The 19,302-nt window shown below is 35.6% G+C and overlaps 1 long non-coding RNA gene across 1 annotated transcript in view; it reads right to left on the bottom strand.

Annotated features, from left to right (window-relative positions):
• LOC125616092 overlaps positions 1–5,954 on the bottom strand; it is a 25,395-nt gene extending 19,441 nt beyond the window's left edge. The window contains exon 1 of the long non-coding RNA XR_007346716.1: positions 5,840–5,954. This is a non-coding gene — a long non-coding RNA (uncharacterized LOC125616092). The remainder of the gene's footprint in view (positions 1–5,839) is intronic.
• Between the last annotated feature and the right edge of the window lie 13,348 nt (positions 5,955–19,302).

The following is a 19,302-nucleotide window of genomic DNA, read 5'->3' as shown; positions in this document are numbered from 1 at the left end:
TGAAAAGGTCGGGAGAACGTCGGAGGAAAAGACCACCAAGAGACCGTCTCATGCAACAGCAAAGGGTTTATTGGGGGTCCAGCATGCTGGGGCTCAGAGCTCACTTCAGAAGAGCAGAGAACAAAGAGCCCCGAGAACAACTTAAGCAGAGTTTATATACATTCTTTGGAGAGGGCAGGGACTCTTCATACATCATAGCCTCCCTTAGCAAATCACTGTACACCGCGGGAAAATCAAATAACAACTCTTAAACATGATTAGTACATTCACTGGCGGGAACAGGTCGGGCAGGGGTGATAGGTCAGTCCTAAGGAGGGGTATACATTCAAACTGATTGGTTTAAGCCCTAAGGTGTATACATGCTGAACTGCATGGTCTCGGGGAGGGGGTGGTTAAGCAACTAGGTGGTCAGGGGAGATTTCGACACACATCTAATGGGCAGTTCTGGGAATTGTTTTAACTGCCACAGGAATTTCAGGTTCTGAGTGCAGCTTAGAAACTTTACAAAACCTGGTCCTTTACATTTTAATTTCAATTTCTTTTATCCTTTCAAATCAACTTTGCCTGTGACTGAAAAGAAGCAATTTTCAACTTCTAGGGTTTTTTTCCCCTCAATAAAAACCAATCCTTATCCTGATAAAGCATACTTGCTTATTTGCATCATTGTCTTATTTGAAGTCATCACAGGGGTGCCCTTTAGCTAAAAAGATGTAAGTGTAATCTGTAACTATTTTTGTTCTCTATGTAGTTTATTACTTTCTTATTGTTCCGTCTCATTATTATTTTCTTATTGTTGAGGTATAATTGCCAAATACAATTGTCAGTATTTAAGGAATTGTGTTTTAAGGACTTGCTCAGGTTACTGCTCCTTCTAAGCATTCTGTTGTTCAAGAGTCATTATTGCCTTATATCCTTTAAGTCTTTTTTGTGTTTGTTACACTTTTTTTTACCCTAGATGTTTGTTGACTTAATAGCTTCTTCTGTTCTTTTCCCCTCCCTCCCTCCCTCCCTTCCTTCCTTCCTTCCTTTCTTCCTTTCTTTTCTTTCTTTCTTTCCCAGGTTGTGTTATTTTAGCACTTTAGTGCTAATAGTCTGGGTTTATTGTGATGTTCTTGTTTTTTTTTTAAGCTAATTACTCATGTTGTCATTAACTGATTTTATAAAGTTGAATGTGACTTCTGTAATTTTTGGTTTTGCAAGCTACTTAGGGATCTAACATTGTGGTTACTTGGTGGTACTGTTGCTAGTACTTCACCCATTGAAATCTCACATAGTCCAAAATAAAGGCATAGAAGGATTTGCCCTCTTAAACCATTTCATTTAATATAGTTCTTGAAACACTGGCCAGCACAATTAGATGAAAGAAATGAAAGGGATACACATAGGAAAAGAAGAACTCAAATTGGCACTATTTGCTGATGATATGATTCTATACCTAGAAGACCCTAAAGATCCACCAGAAAACTTCGGGAACTAGTAAATAAATTCAGCAAAATAGCAGGATATAAAATCAACACCCATAAATCAAAGGCATTTCTGTATATCAGTGACAAATTCTCATAAAGGGAAACAGGAAAACTATCCCATTTATGATAGCCTCAAAAAAAAAAAAAACAAAAAACCCTTGGGAATCAATTTAACAAAAGAGGTGAAAGATCTATATAATGAAAATTACAGAACCCTAAAAAAAGAAATCAAAGACCTTAGAAGATGGAAAGATCTACTTTGCTCTTGGATAGGCAGAATTAATATTATCAAAATGACCATCCTTTCAAAAGTACTGTACAGATTTAATGCAATTCCAATCAAAATTCCAATGACATTCCTCATAGAAATAGAAAAAGCAATCATAAAGTTCATTTGGAAAAATAAGAGACCCAGAATAGCTAAAGCAATGCTTAACAGGAAGAGTGAAGCAGGTGGCATCACTATACCAGACCTTAAACTATACTACAGAGCAATAGTAACAAAAACAACATGATATTGGCACTAAAGAGAGTGGTAGAACAATGGTACAGAATAGAGGACACAGAGACTAACCCACAAAACTATAATTAGCATGTATTAGACAAAGGTGCCAAGAATATGCATTGGAGAAAAGATAGCCTCTTCAACCAATGGTGCTGGGAAAACTGGAAATCCATACGCAACAAAATGAAATTAAACCCCTATCTCTCACCATGCACAAAACTCAACTCAAAATGTATAGGACTTAGGAATACAACCAGAGACCCTGCGTTTAATAAGTTTCTTCTCAGCAAAAGAAACTATCTGTGTGGTGAATAGAGAGCCTACATCTTGGGAGCAAATCTTTACCCCTCACACATCAGATAGAGTACTAATCTCTAGGGTATATAAAGAACTCAAAAAGCTAAACACCAAAAATGCAAATATCCCAATAATAAACGGACCAAGGACCTGAATAGACACTTATCAGAAGAGGATATATAATCAATCAACAAACATATCAGTAAATGAATTCAGCAAAATATATATTGGCATATATATATGTATGTGTGTAATATATATATATATATATATATATATATATATATACACACACACACACACACACACAGTGGAATGTTACTCAGCAATAAATGTTCATCATCTCTAGCAATTAGAGAAATGCAAATCAAAACTGCACTTAAGATTCCATCTCCAATCAGAATGGCAGCTATTATGAATACAAACAATAATAAGTGTTTACTAGGATGTGGGGAAAAAGGTACACTCATACATTCCTGGTGGGACTGCAAATTGGTGCAGCCAATATGGAAAGCAATATAGAGATTTCTGGGAAAATTGGGAATGGAACCACCATTTGACCCAGCTATCCCTCTCCTCGGTGTATACCCAAAGGACTTAAAAATAGCATACTCCATGGACACAGCTACATCAATGTGTATAACAGCACAATTCAAAATAGCTAAACTGTAGGGCCAACCTAGATGCCCTTCAATAGATGAGTGGATAAAAAAACATGTGGCATATATATACAATGGAATATTACTCAGCAATAAAAGAAAATAAAATCATGGCATTTGCAGATATATGGATGGAGTTAGAGAAGATAATGCTAAGTGAAGTTAGCCAATCCCAAAAAATCAAATGTGGAATGTTTCCTCTGATATAAGGAGGCTGATTCATGGTGGAGTAGGGAGGGGGTATGGAGGAATGTGATGGACATTATTATTTAAAGTACATGTATATACTTTGTATACATGAATATACTTTGTATACAACCAGAGATGTGTCAAATTGTGCTCTATATGTGGAATAAGAATTTTAATGCATTCCACTGTTAAATAAATTAAAAAAATTATTTTAAAAAAGAAAGATTTGGGCTTAGGTAAATTTATAGAATGAGTTATTAAAAGAGAGGATATTTGGATTCATTTTCTTTTTTGGGGGGCGGTGTTCAACCCCTGAACCACATCCCCAGCCCTTTTTATTTTATTTAGAGACTTAGTCTCACTGAATTGTTTAGGGCCTCACTGTTTTTGTGGCTGGCTTTGAACCGATGGGTCTCCTGCCTCAGCCTCTCAGCTGCTGGGATTATAGGCATGAGCCACCACTATTTGGGTACATTTTTGATAACAACATTAACAAGGTTCTCTATACATGTTACTAGATATTTGTAGAGAAGACTGAACTAGTTGAGAGATGAAGTTAAATGATAAAATTTTAATGACAAAACATTTGTAAAATCCTAGATTTGTATGCCTGGTTCATATGGAGTGGCATTTGCAAAATGTTCTTATTTTCTCTCTGCCATTTTGGGGAACAATCCATGTTTAATATCAACTCTGGAATTGTATGATGACACGGTCAGTTTCAGAAGTAGAGTAGAATTAAAAAATCAATTAAATTATCCATTGTATTATTAAATAAACATGTGACATCTGATTACCTTGGAAATAATACTTATTTTTAATCCTACGTCTGTTTTTATATGAGAGATTAAACCAGGGGTGCTTAACCACTGACCCATATCCTCAGCTCCTTTTAAATTATTTTACTTGGAGATGGGGACTCACTGAGTTGCTTAGGGCCCAAGCTAAGTTGCTGAAGTTGCATTTGAACTCGTGATCTTCCTGCCTCAGCCTCCCTAGTTGCTGGGATTACAGGCTGGCACTACCATGCCCAGCTTTAATCCTACATTTAAAAAAGTTTATTTATTTACTTGAAACATGGTCTCACTGTTGCCTAGTCTGATCATTTTTTGGACTCAAGTGATCCTCCCACTTTAGCCTCCCAAGTAACTGGTACTACAGGTGTGTGTCACTGTGTCCTTGTACTTCACTTACTTTAGAAAGTACAAAATTGTGTGGAATAAAAAAATCCATCTACAGAGGTGAGGAGCAATCCTTTCCAAGAGGTAATTGATAGTAAAAGTTGGGGTATGTATAGGTTGCCAGACATTACCTGTGCATACACAAATGCATCATTTTATGTTTTGTGTTATCCTCCCTACCCCCCAAATAAAATCAGTTCTGCAGGTTTATTTGCAATTTACCTTTTAAACTTAATGTATAGTGGATTGTCTATGTCCAAATTTTCCATTTTATAAAAACACCAGTCAAATTGAGTTAGAGCCAAACCTACTTATTTAATTTTAATTTGATTACCTTTGTAAAGACCCTGTTTCCAAATAAAGTAACATTCTGAGGTACACTCATACATTGCTGGTGGGACTGCAAATTGGTGCAGCCAATATGGAAAGCAATATGGAGATTTCTGGGAAGATTGGGATAAAATATTCTGAGGTACTGAGGGTTAGTTCTTCAAATTATCTTTATTAGGGGGTACAATTCTCTAACATGAGTGGAGCAGTCAGGTCCATTATTACAGTCAGTATCATTGATTGTTCATTAAGTAGGTTGTGTTCTAGACATTATAGATGTGTAGCTATTTAAGTTTCAGTTCACATGGCTTGAAGTGTAGTCTGGGAGACCATACTCATCCATACTAAGGTAAACAGTGATACATACTTAGTATGCTAAGGAGTCTGATGTTTTTTTGAATGAAGCCTAGATTAATGGGAGAAAGCTTGTGGAAGTAAGTAGGAAGGAAAACTTGTTGAGATTTCAGAGGCAGTTTGACAGAAAAGGAGGAAGGGAAAGGCATTGGAGAGAAGGTAAGAATGTGAATTAAAACAACTAACATGAAAAAAAAGTTAAAATTACTTAAGTAGTTTGGTGTTTGGTAATTTTGAAACTTGTTAATTACACTTAAGCAAAAATCTATAAAGGTCTGACAATTTGAAAAGAGGAATGTATTCTTAAAATTCACATTGATAGCCTATAGAACTGATTTTGCTAAAATGGGTTAATGAAAAGTGCTTTAAAATACTCAACTTTTCTTTCTAAAGTAATCACAGGGAAAAAGGTCTATTGTGGGAGGCCATCACAACATGTGACCAGCATTTTCCCCTCCTGATTGGTTTGAGGCACTGTCTGTCACCCCGGTGATCTGGCCACTTTTAAGTAGCTGAAGGCAGTAGTCCTGATCTTGAGAGCAGTAAAAATGCAACCAAATGTGTCTTCATGCATAGGCGTGCCTTCCTACAGCCCCGTGCGTCAAGCTACGCTCACCTGTTCCTTTGTAATATTACCCTCTTGCCCAGTTTGGGATAGAATGTTCCACGGAAATGCCCTTGGTGTGTCCCCTTCTCTTACTCTGCACTTGGGTGTGGCCTTCCTAGATGTCAATCAACCTGCTGACAACAGATATCTTGCAGCTAGACTCAGCCCCTTGAAACCTGACCCCTTGCCTCATTTGAATGGCTTCTGCTCAATAAAAGGGGTCAGCACATGCTTCCTCTCTTTTTGTAGACTCTTAAGGTCAGAAGAGCCATTACAGCACCCCCCAAAGAAAAAGGTATCTCTCTCTTGTGTGGTTATTTCGTGCAGCCCAGTTCCCCTGGAGTGACCCTGAGTGTTTTAGTAGCGATCAATGGGACAGTCTATAAAGTCTTAAGTCTGTGTCAACTAGGGCACTTACGTTTTGTAGCTTAATATTAAAATCTATCAAGTGAAAAGGGAAGTAGTTTTCAAAAAAATGTATTTAAAAAGTCAAAACATCATTACTGTGGGTCATTTCATTAGTAAAAATAACTTATGCAGGATATATTTTTGTAGTGTGCTTGCTGTGACCGAATCAATGTGATTTGTTTCGAACTGCTTTATTATTTTTTACTCCAAATGATAAGTGCAAAATCTATGGAATGGGCCCATTTTCTAGAAGAGGACACATAGAAAAAATTGAGTTTAGGATTTGGCCTGAAATCTATGTTCAGTATAGTGCTTTTGCCACTGGGCCACACGGCTGCTAATGTAGATATAAACACTTCTAAACCAGTGTCATTCACTCATTTCATTCTCCACTTCAGTCCCTCCCTCCCTCTTTTCTTTCTCTCCCCACTCTTTCCTTTTTCTCTTTCTTACACATAAACAATTTCTTAATACCCTTGGATTTTTCATCTTTGTTGAAATTACTTGATTAGATCAATAGATTGTATTGGTTGGTTAGTCTCTACTTTCTTCTTTCTTTCCTTTTTTATTTTTTGTAGTATTGGGGATCAAATCCAGGACCCTGCACATGCTTAGACAAGTGCTCTACCACATCCACAGCCCTAGAATCTCTCATCTTTTATTACATTTATCTTTTGAAAAAATCAGAGTGTCCCATAGTTTTTTCCATTTTCTGCACGTTGCTGATTTCATCCCTTAGTTTAACATCTTCCCTCCTGTGTATTTGGTGTAAACTGGTGGAGGTAGAGACTTAATCCACATTCCTTGATTTTTGTTTGTTTGGGGTAGAGGAGGAACAGTAGTAGTGAAAAAACAGGTGATGTGTATTCCCTATTGCATCACATTACGGCAGTATGTCTTTTTTTTTTATAATGTTAAGGTGACAGGCATTGTCAATATGTCTTTTCTATTACTTAGTCCCTGGCAGCCCCTGGCAGCGGTTCACCTAGTGGTTTTTTGCAGCTGTTGATGATGATTGCCTAGATCCAGTATTTCATTAGTGGTTCAAGATAACTGCTTTTATAGGTTTTTATTTTTTTAAATTTTATTTTACTAAACAATTTTTTGAATAGTTGTAGATGGTGCAATACCATTATTTTATTTATTTTTATTTGGTGCTAAGGATCAAACCTAGTGCCTTACATATGCTAGGCAAGCACACTATTGCTGAGCCACAACCCCAGCCCAGGTTTTTATTTATTTTAAATTTAAAATTTTTAAATTTGTCTTAAGTAGTTATACATGACAGTAGAATGCATTTATGTACTTTGGTATACATAGATGGGATATAATTTCTCATTTTTCTGAGTATACATGTTGTAGAATCATTGGTCATGCAGTCACATATATACATAAAGCAATAATGTCTGTTTCACTCTACTATCCTTCCTATCCCCACATTCCTCCCCTCTTCTCCCATCACTTCCCTCTACCTAATCTAAGGTAACTCTTCTCTAGTGTCCAGCCTCCCTTATTGTCAGTTAGCATCTGCATATTAGAGAAAATAGCCTTTGGTTTTTTGGGATTAGCTTATTGGCTTATTTTGTTTAGCATGATAGTCTCCAACTCCATTTACTGGCAGATGCCATAATTTCTTTCTTTTAAAGCTGAATAATGTTCCATTGAGTATATATACCACATTTTTTTAATCCTTTCTTCTATTGAAGGACATCTAGGTTGGTTCCATAGTTTAGTTATTGTGAATTGAGCTGCTATAAATATTGATGTGGCTGCATTACTGTAGTATGCTGATTTTAAATCCTTTGGGTATAAACTGAGGAGTGGGATGGCTGAGTGAAATGGTGGTTCCATTCCAAGTTTTCCAAGGAATCTCCATACTGCTTTCCATAGTGGTTGTACCAGTTTGCAGTCCCGCCAGCAATGTATGAGTGTACCCCGCCCCCCCACATCCTTGTCAACATTATTGTTGCCTGTATTCTTGATGAGTGCCGTTTTGACTGGAGTGAGATGAAATTTTAACATTTCTCTAATTGCCATAGACGTTGAACACTTTTTTGATATATTTGTTGATCAGTTGTATTTCTTCTTCTCTGAAGTGTCTGTTCAGTTCCTTAGCCCATTTATTGATTGGATTATTCGTTTTTTTGATGTTAAATTTTTTGAGTTCTTATCTATCCTAGAGGCTGATGCTTTATTGGAGGTGCATGTGGTAAAGATTTTCTCCCAATCTGTAAGCTCTCTTCTCACATTATTGTTTTCTTTGATAAGAAGCAGCTTTTTAATTTGAGTCCATCCCATTCACACTTTTATTTATTTATTTAAATATTTATTTTTTAGTTGTAATTGGACATAATACCTTTATTTCACTTATTTATTTTTATGTGGTGCTGAGGATTGAACTCAGGGTCTTGCACATGCGAGGCAAGCGCTCTTCCGCTGAGCCCCAATCTCAGCCTTAGGTTTTTATTTTTTAAAAAAATAAAAATGTAGATGTATTATTATATTTGAAGTTATAGATATAAATTTTGCATTTGCAGAATATTTTCATAGTTGTATTCCTGAAATAGGATAATACCTCTGACAGTGACTCTTTTGCCTCCCTCTTAAACTTACAAGAGCCTTGTGATTACATTGGGCCCACCTGGGTAATCCAGGATAATCGCCCCAAATCAAGGCCATTTGATTTTAGCAACCTTAATTCCTTTTGTAACCTTAATTCCTGTTTGCCATGTAACATAACATATTCATTAGGGATTAGAAGGTGGACATTTGGGGGTGGTATTATTTTTCTACTATCACAATGTGTGTACCATTTTTAACTTCAACAAAGAAACAACCTCATATTTGATGTGGAAAATTGATTCCTGATCTGCCTGTAATGAATTTTGGGCTGTAGTGAAGGTACTGGGAGGAAGTTGAGTGGATTTGTAAACATGCAGCTTTTGCACTAAGTGAATGTTAAGAGGTAGTGATCTGTTCTAGTTATAGGAGTAATACAGTGGGAACTTTTACTTCAAGTACTATTAACATACCACCACCAGTTATTACAAGAGAGAAGTAGGGATGCAGTGGAGCAGAATCTTCAGGAAAATTAGCTACTAGTTCTTCTGTAACTTTTATAAATAAGGAAATTCAGACTTTGTAGCATGAGAGGTTATGAAAATGGATAAATGGGTTACACCTATATTGTATGGCTTTTGTTCAACAGAGAATATGTAGAATTTTAAGATTTTAAGATTGGATCAAAACCTTTCATATTTTAGTAATCATAATGATAGTTTGGTTTCATTAAAATATAATCTGTGAGGTTTAGAGAGGAGACTTTAAATTATGCCTCCTAAGGAAGAAAGGATAGGAAAGGGTACCTGAGCTATGCAAAATAGAAGATATGGAGATTGCTGTGGGACAGGAGAGATTATATTGACTAAAAATAATATCAGTGGGGCTGGGGATGTGGCTCAAGCGGTAGCGTGCTTGCCTTGCATGCTTGCAGCCCGGTTTCGATCCTCAGCACCACATACAAACAAAGATGTTGTGTCCACCAAAAACTAAAAAATAAATATTAAAATTTATTTTAATAGTCTTTATTATTCTCTCTCTCTCTTAAAAAAAATAATATTAGAAGAAACCCTTAGTTTGAGGAATCTTAAAAAAATTTATTTGTAAGTTGTTAAATAACTGTCATAATTAGATTTTGAAATCTCAGTAAACTTAGGAGAAATAAAACCAGACATTTAGAGACTTTAATTTTTTTCATTTGCTTGTGAGTCTAGAAGAAAATCAACAGAGCAGGAGAGGCTAAGAAAGAAGAGACAACTGTCTGAACTGTGCTGGGTAAACAAGAATGGTTCTTGTTCCTAAGGCTGACTGGGACATGTTGGGGAAATGAGATTTAAATTCACATCCAGCAGTGAGCAGTGCCCAAAAAGTGTGGGTATGAGCTTCATGAGGGTGGTCTGTGGAATGGAAAGGTTGAACAGTTAATTCTCAAACATTAGCAAGATTTGTAATCTAATGTTTTAATTAGTGGATGGTAGCACACCTTTTTACTGTTGAAAGAAGTGAAGGATCCAGTCTTGTCATTCTCATTTTTTTCCTCACTTTTTTTTGGAGGGGAGTTATTGGGGATTGAACTTAGGGGCACTTGACCACTGAGCTACATCCTAAGCCCTATTTTGTATTTTTATTTTAGAGAGAGGATCTCACTGGGTTGCTTAGCACCTCGCCTTTGCTGAGGTTGGCTTTGAAATCAGGATCTTCTGCCTCAGCCTCCGACTGCCATGATTACAGTGAATTACATGCGCCACCATATCCGGCCTCCACATTTTTTTTTTAATATTTATTTTTTAGCTTTAGGTGGACACAATATCTTTATTTTTATGTGGTGTTGAGGATCGAACCCAGTGCCTCACGCATGCTAGGCAAGCGCGCTACTATACTTGAGCCACATCCCCAGCCCCTCCACATTTTTTTTTTAAATTGGTGTACTATAGTTGTACATAATGGTGAGATTTATTGTTATATATTTGTATACGCACACAACATATGATATAATTGGGCCAGTATCATTCCCTAGTACTTTACCTTGTCCTATCCATTTTTGGAATAGTTTATCATTTTTAGATTTACAGAATTTATTATTTGAGACTAGAAAGTATTTTGATACTTTGTATATAATTGTATGCATGTGTGTATGATATACATTTTGTGTTAAACAACTGTAAATTTATATCAAAGACTTTAAAGTGAATATTATCTTTGAACACTATATATTTAAATGTTGAACATCAAAAATACATCAAAAGAGACTAAGTTCAGGCATGGTTGTGCAGGCCTGTAATTTTAACAACTTCGCAGGCTGAGGCAGGAGAATCACAAATTCGAAGCTAGCCTCAGCAACTTAGATCCCGTTTTAAGATGATGTAGCTTAGTACCCCTGGGTTCAATTCACAGCATCAAAACAAAAATAAAAAAACTGAAACCCAAAGTTGACATACATATTTTTTCTTAAAATTGCTTTCTTGAGATGTAATTAATATATCATACAGTTCACCCATTTAAGGTACACTTTAATGGTTTTTAGTATATTGATAAGAGTCAATTTTAGAACATTTTTATCATATCAAAAGATACTTTATGACATTTGACTATCATCTCTTCTGTACTCCTTCCTCTTTCCCTTTACTTTCCTGCTCTAGGCAACCACTTACAAACTTCACGTTTAGATTTTCCCTGTATTTATTTTCTGACTTCTTGCTTTCATTTAGTGTGTTGTTTCCAAGGTTCATTATGTTGTAACATGTATCAGTACTTCATCACTGTTAATGGACCAATATTTTATGGTCTATATTTACTACATTTTGTTTAATTGTTTGTCCATTAATGAACATTTGGGTTATTTGTACCTTTTAGTTATTGGGAATAATGCTGGCATGAACCTTGGGGTGCAAGTTTTTCTGTGAATGGTTTTCTTTTGGGTATGTACTTAGAATTGCTGGATCATATGGTAACTCTATATTCAATCATTTGAGGATCTGCCAGATTGTTTTCCAAAGAAGCTACACAGTTTCTGTCAATAGAATATGCATATTTTGTTTTTTTGTACATCCTTATAAGTGTTTATTGTTTATTGTTATCTGACTTTTGATTCTAGCCATCCTCTTTGGTATGAAATAGTATTTTGTTAATTTGTATTTCCCTAATGATTAATGGTGTTGAACACCCTTTCATGTATTAGTTGGTCATTTGTATTATTTTCCATGGAAAAAAATCTATTTATATATTTGCCTCTTTTTAAATTGGGTTGTCTTTTAATTGTCTCAGTACTGGGGATTAAACCTGGGGGTTTTACCACTAAACCCACACCCCCAGTTCCTTTTATTTTTATTTTGGTACCAGGGATTGAACTCAGGGGCACTCAACCACTGAGCCACATCCCCAGCCCTGTTTTTTATTTAATTTAGAGTTGCTAAGCTCTCATAAGCATCTCACTGTTGCTGAGGATGGCTTTGAACTACTGATCCTTCTGTCGCAGCCTCCCAAGCCGCTGGGATTATAGATGTCTTTTTAAATTTTGAGACAGGGTTTCCCTAAGTTGCCCAGGTTGGCCTCAAATATCAGATCCTCCTGCATCATCTTCCTGAGTTGCTGGGATTATAGGTATGCACCATCATACCATCATGTCTGGTCTCCATTTTCTTTCTTTCCTTTCCTTTTCTTTCCTTTTCTTTTCTCTTCTCTTTTCTTTTCGTACCAGGGATTGAACCCAGGGTGCTTAACCACTGAGTCACATCCCCATCCTTTTTTATTTTGAGACAGGATCTCACTAAGTTGCTTAGGTCCTGGCTAAGTTGTTGAGGCTGGTAGAATTTGCAATCCTCCTGCTTCAGCCTCCTGAGCTGTTGGAATTCCATTTTCTTTTTTCAGGTGATCTTTTAGGGGGTTGCTGTAAGAATTTACTGTATACATTTTGACTTATTTGAAACAGATTCATTCAGATACTAGTTTAATTCTAGTGGTATATAAGTACATAGGTTTATTCTTTTGCCCTCCTTTTAATGGTATTGTTCTTGAACATATAACATCTGCTGTTATAAACTTAATAGTACATTCTTGTGATTAGTACTTCACTATTTTTATTTCTGTGCTCACTATAACCCACCTCTTCGTGCTATTATTGGTAAACATCTTACAGATTACTTAATCTTTATCTGAAATGCTTGAGACATAAGAGTTTTGATTTTTTTTTTTGAATCTTGAAATATTACTATTTATACAATGAGGTATCTTGGAGGATGAGACCCAAATCCAATATAGAATTCATTTATGTTTCATATACACCTTATGCATACATTCTGAAGTTAATGGTATACAGTATTTTTTAAGTGTGTTTATGTTTTGCTTGTGAACTCATCATATGGGTCAGGTATAGAATTTCCTACTTGTTCAATCATGTTAGTACTCAAAGAAGTTTTGGATTTTGGAACACTTTGGGCTTTGGATATTCAAATTAGGGTTGCACAATCTGTAACTAATACTACATTTCTGTATGTTATAGTCTCAATATTATATGCATCTGTATTATACATTTGATTTTTTAAATCAGTGAAGAAAAGAAAGGAGAAAAAAAATGTGGTGTCCTTTATAATTAAACACTTGTTGTTACAGGTGTTCTTTCTTTTGGGGATGGTGGTAACGGGGATTGAACTCGGGGCAATCCATGACTGAGCCAGATCCCCAGACCCATTTTGTAATTTTATTTAGAGACAGGGTCTCACTCAGTTGCTTTAGTGCCTTGCTTTTGCTGAGGCTGGATTTGAATTTACAATCCTTCTGCCCTTGCCTCCTGAGCTGCTGGGCCCTGGGATTACAGGTGTGCCAACCATGACCTGCAGGTGTTCTTTTTTGTTTCTTTGTTTCATGAGGACTTGAATTATTGAAGTTATTTCTGGCCTGAACAGTTTCCTTTAGTATTTCTTGTAAGATGTGTCAGTTATTTTCTTTTGGAGGGGGAGTGGTCAGGAGAGTCTTCATTTCACATTTAGATTGAAATCTTTGTCAGAATTAGTAGATTAACAGGTTTCTTTGAGTACTTGGAATATCTTACTTTGCCTTCCAGCTACCTTGGTTTTTGCTAAGAAGTCAGCCTTTTGTCCTATTGGAGTTCCTTTGTAAATGATAGACCTGTTTCCTTCAAGAGTTTCTTTTTGGGCTGAGGATGTGTAGCTCAATGGTGGAGCACATGCTTAACATGAGAGAGGCCCTAAGTTCTGTCCTCAGCATTGCCCTCCTCCCTCGCCATTTTTTTTCCTTGTTTGACTTAAAATTTTTATTATCATATGTCTTATTTGTTCTCTGTATTTACGAAATATATTCTTAAATTTTGGTACTTTTTCAATTGAAAGTATTTTTTATTTCGACGTTTCATTTATAGCATATTAACTTTATAAGTCATAATGATTAAATTAGTTCAATTTTTTTAATGTTTCAGCTGAAAATATATTGCTGTAATTAAATATTACAAACCTTTACACAGAAGACATTTTTAGGAAAATTAAAAAAAAAAACAACTAAGATGAAGTGGTAGTATGAATTCCTTTCATGTGTTGGTTGTTGTGCCTTTAGGTGATAGGCACTGCTAGCTCTTTCAAAAGACAGTAGCTATTGAAGTGTCAGGCTGCATGGAGTTTATGTGGTGGTGTATTGGTTTCCTAGAGCTTCCTGAAGGTACCATAAACTGGGTGGCTTAGAATAACAGAAATTTATTGTCTTCAATCCTGGGTGCCAGAAAATTCCAAAACCCAGATGTTGGCTTGGCTATGTTATCTCTGAAGATGCTGGGGAAGGATCTGCTCAGGCCCTTTCCTGTTGTTTCAGAAGCCTCAGGCATTCCTTGGCTTTAGATGGTCTGTCATCTTCTGCCTTATGTCTTGGCTTCCTTTGTGTGTTTGTGTCCAGATTTCCTAGTTTTCCACCAGTTCCCTTGGATTGGGATCCGCTCTTTTGACCTCATTTTAACTTGTTTATGTCTGTGAAGATTCTGAAACGGATACATTGTGAAGTTTTGTGGGTGAGGACCTCAATGTATTTCCCAGTGCCAGGTGCACAGTTCCACCTGTAATAGATGGGTTAAAGTAATATTGCCATCGTTAGTCCTTTTAGAAATGGGGTAGGGAACTCAGGAACTTTACCTTTTCAAGGGGAGTAGCAATTGGTTTATTTAGGTATCTTTTCATTTTTATGCTACTGACTATTAAACCCAGGGCCTTGCACATGGTAAGCAAGTGTTTTCCTACTGAGTTACATCCTCAGCCCTTTTTTATTGTACCTAGAGACAGGTATGGCTGAGTTGCTCAGGCTGGCTTTGAACTTGTGATTCTCTTGCCTCAGTCACTTGAGTAGCTGAGATTACTGACACACACTGCTGTGCCCATTTTAGGTAACTTTTAAACTAAATCATTTAAATATCTCTCAACCTGCTTAACAAATTTAAATTCTGCATTGGAATTTAGCAGTGGTGGAATTTACACTTAATTTTGCATTAATCTTACAATGACTGTCATTTTCTGGAAGTGGATGTAGTTAACTGGTTGATTTTTCTCCTCTCCTTAACTTCTCATTCCCTTCCCTACCTTTCCTGTAGCCTTTTTCCAGTGTGATACTTTCTTCTAGTTACATGGATACTTTTAAAGAAATTGTAGTGTTTTACTGTTATCAAAGGAATGCATATTTATGATAGAAATGTGTGAAGAAGACTGTATTTAATCAGTCACTTTTAACCTTTATGTATATTCTTTTTAGCTTTTCCATACATGGCAAGCCTAATTTTTAGAACAGAATTTGGGTCATTATATATTCTTTTAACATTATATATTCTTTTTACCATTTTTAAAATTATCTATAGATAATTTAAATAAATTGTAATTGGTATTACTTTCAAAATCAGACACTTTTTGTGGATTCTGTAATTGCTTAGGACCTAAGACTTTTTTTTCATTGTTTCTCATTTTGTTAATTGATAACAAAAATATAGCGTTTTAGAATTAGAGTTTTGTTGTTAAAGAATCTTGGGACAACTAGCCCTCAGTGACAAATAAGTGTTGTAGGAGAACTAAATCTGAGGTACTATTTCAGAGTGATGAGCAGATTCTGAATGAACTCTTTTAGCATAGTAATTTAGATTGAAGTTATGTGGGTGCTGGTTTATGTTTAAGTTATTAATTTGTCTTTCCCTTTGAAAAGCTACCAAACCAGAATAACAAGCTTTGGAAAAAAATGGTTATGCAGGAAGCCATCAGCTAACAGGTTGACTTCCAAAGATTGTTGTTTTGAGATTATTACTCATTTTCCATAGAAACAATATCTAAATTTAGCTCCTTTGTCAAATGGACAAGATATATTTTATCACTATTATTCCCTTTCTTCAACATTTTTATGGGGGGAAATTGACTCTTAGGAGCTTCCCTTGCTATAAGGAGAAAATGTGGCCCAGAATTTCATGTCTTTTGCCACATGTCCTTCAAGAGGAAAGTAGAGCTAGGATTTGAATCCCTATGGTCTGGATCTAGAGTGTTCACATATAATAGTCATACTCTGCTGATTGTCCAAATATATGCTTTAAGAGTTATTGGGATGAATAAATAAATGAGTGCTCTATCAAGGCAAGGGTTCAGTTTAGTAAATGTCAGTTTCCTTCTTTAGCTCTTTAATTCTCTGCTAGGAACCCTGTATTTTCATGCCTACTACATACCCATCATCACAAACTGTGAATTCCCTGTATCAGCAGAAGGTTTAACAACATCTTAACCTTTCTTGATTTGACTACTACATACTACCATCTTTGTAAAGGTGAAAATCCTGGGTGAAAATTTAGGGCAGTTTTGGAGAAGGGAGGACATGGGAGTGTATGGTAGCAGTATCACTTGATGCCAGAGATTTTTATCTGGGGACTGAGTGCCTTTTCTGTATTTTTGAATTGTATTTACTTATCTCTTTTTCTTCTGTTCCAATGAAACATTTTAACCTTTAGATTACAAGATATATTTGAAGAGGGAATTGAATACTAAGGAATGAATTGGTGGGTAGTCCCTAGATGAGTCATCTGAAAGTAAGGGCATATTTCTATATAGCAATTCCATTTTCTTAGTCAAAGAAAGTAATTTAGTACCCGGACCATATTCCAGTTGCCCCAGTTATTGTTAAAAAAAAAAAAAAAAGTCTTCTGTGGTGTTTTTCCTTTGAACCACAGCCCAGTCAAGATGCATGCTTTTCATCTGGTTGTGATGTCTCTTTTTTAATATAGAGCAGCCTCTTAAGTTTTCTCCACAACAGTGACTTTTTGAACAGATGGACTGGTTATCTCAGAATAAACCTATCTGAACTTGTCTGAATGCTTTCTTATAGTGTCTTCTACTTTGTTTCTTTATCCTTCTATATGCTGTAAAAGAAATTAGGTCTAAAGGCTTGATTAGGCTGAGGTTAAATAATTGTCTGAGAATACTTGTCAAGTGATTCTGTGAATTTCAGATTGTGGAACATAATGGCAGTTGTATCACTATGTGGTGCTGAGTTTGCTAACTCAATTAAAGTGGAACCAACCAGATACCTTCACTATAAGTTAAATACTTTGCAGTTGCCAAGAATTCTGAGAGATTTGTCAGTTTGCTGATATCTTGTTCCTCAGTGCACCTGTTGATGACTAGGGCATTTTTTAGTTCTTTCATTTGGTCTTGCAAAATGGTATATTTCTTACTCTGTTATTTGTTCCATATTTATTAGTAGACATTATTCCATAAAGAACTTTGTTAATTGGGATTTAACCTTAAATATTTCATTCTCTAGTTACTAGTTTTTGGAACAAGGAATTGGGATTGATACTCCCTACCATTGGAGTGAATGATTTCCCCTTTATTGTTGTTCTACTCTTCTCTGTTTTGAATGTTCCAGATTTTTTTTTTTTTTTTTTTTGTAGTACTAGGGATTGAATTCAGGTGCTCTATTACTGAGCCACTTCCCCAGCCCTTTAAAAAAAAAAATTCTTTTTATTGTGAGACAGGATTCAGTATGGCTTCGAACTGAGATCCTCTTGCACCAGCCTTCCAGGATTATAGGCATGTGGCACCACATCTGGCCATGATCATTCTTTGTATGTGCTCAAGTTATTCCAGGTTTTGTGAGTGGAAGCCCCTCCAAGTTGGCTACTATGATTTTGTTAATTTTTTTAAAAAATATATTTTCAGTTGTTGATGGACCGTTATTTTATTTATTCATTTATAGATGGTGCTGAGAATTGAACCCAGTGCTTCACAGGTGCTAGGCAAATGCTCTACCACTCTGCCACAATTTTGTTAATTTAATTTTGATTTTTAGAAATGTTGGAAGGATAATAAAAAGAAATCCCCAAATATCCTTGGCCCGAATCCATTGGTTGTTTACATTTTGCTTTGCAAATGTATGTTTGATTTTATTTGAACCATTTGAGAGTAAGTTGGATAACTACGTCACCTTACCTTGAATTCAAGCCCCAGCACTAAAGAAGAAAAAAAAAAAACACTCCTATATTCTTTACCGTGTATTTTCAAGCAACATGGATATTTTCTTTCATAAACAGTATTATTTAAAAAATCAATACCATTATCTAGTCCATAGTCCATTTCTAAATTTAGTCAGTTTCCCCAGTAATATCCAAAATCAAATGAAAGATTATTATGCAGTGTATTTGACACATTTTTAGTGTCCTTTTGTAACCATTTTTGAGCTGTTCTTGTCTTTGTCAACTGGTCTTTCTGGAGGTGTTCAAGGCAGTTATTTTGCATACTGTTTCTCAAGTTAGGTGTGGCTGATGTTTCTTCATGATTAGAGTCAGGTTATGCCTAGTTTTTCTTTTTAAAGCAGTGATACATTTTACTTTAATTTTCGAGGGGATACTTCTGAGTCTGATTCGACATACTGTTCTTTATTAAATTTCATTTATTGGTTTTAGGAGTTTCTGTGTCTCAGTTGATATATTACTGAAAGAAAAATTTATTCCTTTATTTGTGCATGTATTTATTTATGTCAACATTGACTTATATTTTGTTCAGTGGATTACGACCCATTATTGTTATTAATTTTGATGTTCAGATTATTCTTGGTCAGTAGACTTCAAGTTGGTTCCTGTCCCTTTGCCAGGCACTTGTCATTCTTTGAGTACTTCCTAACTTCTTGTTCTGGATGTGCCCATTTCTATTGGGGTATCATGGTTAATAGGCTGTTTTAGTGGACATAGCAAGGAACTTTTTCTTTTCCTTTGAAGTGAGTTCACCACCATAGTTGCAAATTGAATTAATGTTAGAGGTTTTTTTCCTTTTTTCTTCTTTGAATATTAACTTCTATCTTTTAAATTGGACTAGCTACAGAAAGCTTTAGAGAAATTTTCGTGTGGCATTAATGAAGTTAGTGATACTGTGTAGTTTTAGTTTGTTTTGGCAGGATACGCTGTCAGCCTGCTTGGATATAATTGTGAATAATGATCTCAAGAGCAGATGAATATTTGCAGTTTGAAAATTTGAGTTTCAAGTTAAAAAATCTTTGGATTTAGTATATCTAGATATTGCTTTATTTACATGTGAAGAAGGACTAACAATCAAATTTATTGGGATTCAAAGTGTTACAGAAAAGACTTCAATCTCTAAATAATACAAGTTGAGTGGTTGAGTGCTTTGAGTTCAATCCCCACCCCCCCAAAAAAAATCTCTAAATAATACAAGCTCAGTGGTTAAGTGCTTTGAGTTCAAAGCACTCAACCACTGAGCTTGTATTATTTAGA

Source organism: Marmota marmota, unplaced genomic scaffold (assembly GCF_001458135.2).
Source record: "Marmota marmota marmota unplaced genomic scaffold, marMar, whole genome shotgun sequence".
Classification (NCBI taxonomy): Eukaryota; Metazoa; Chordata; class Mammalia; order Rodentia; family Sciuridae; genus Marmota; species Marmota marmota.
This window is presented reverse-complemented; position numbering and strand designations above follow the sequence as displayed.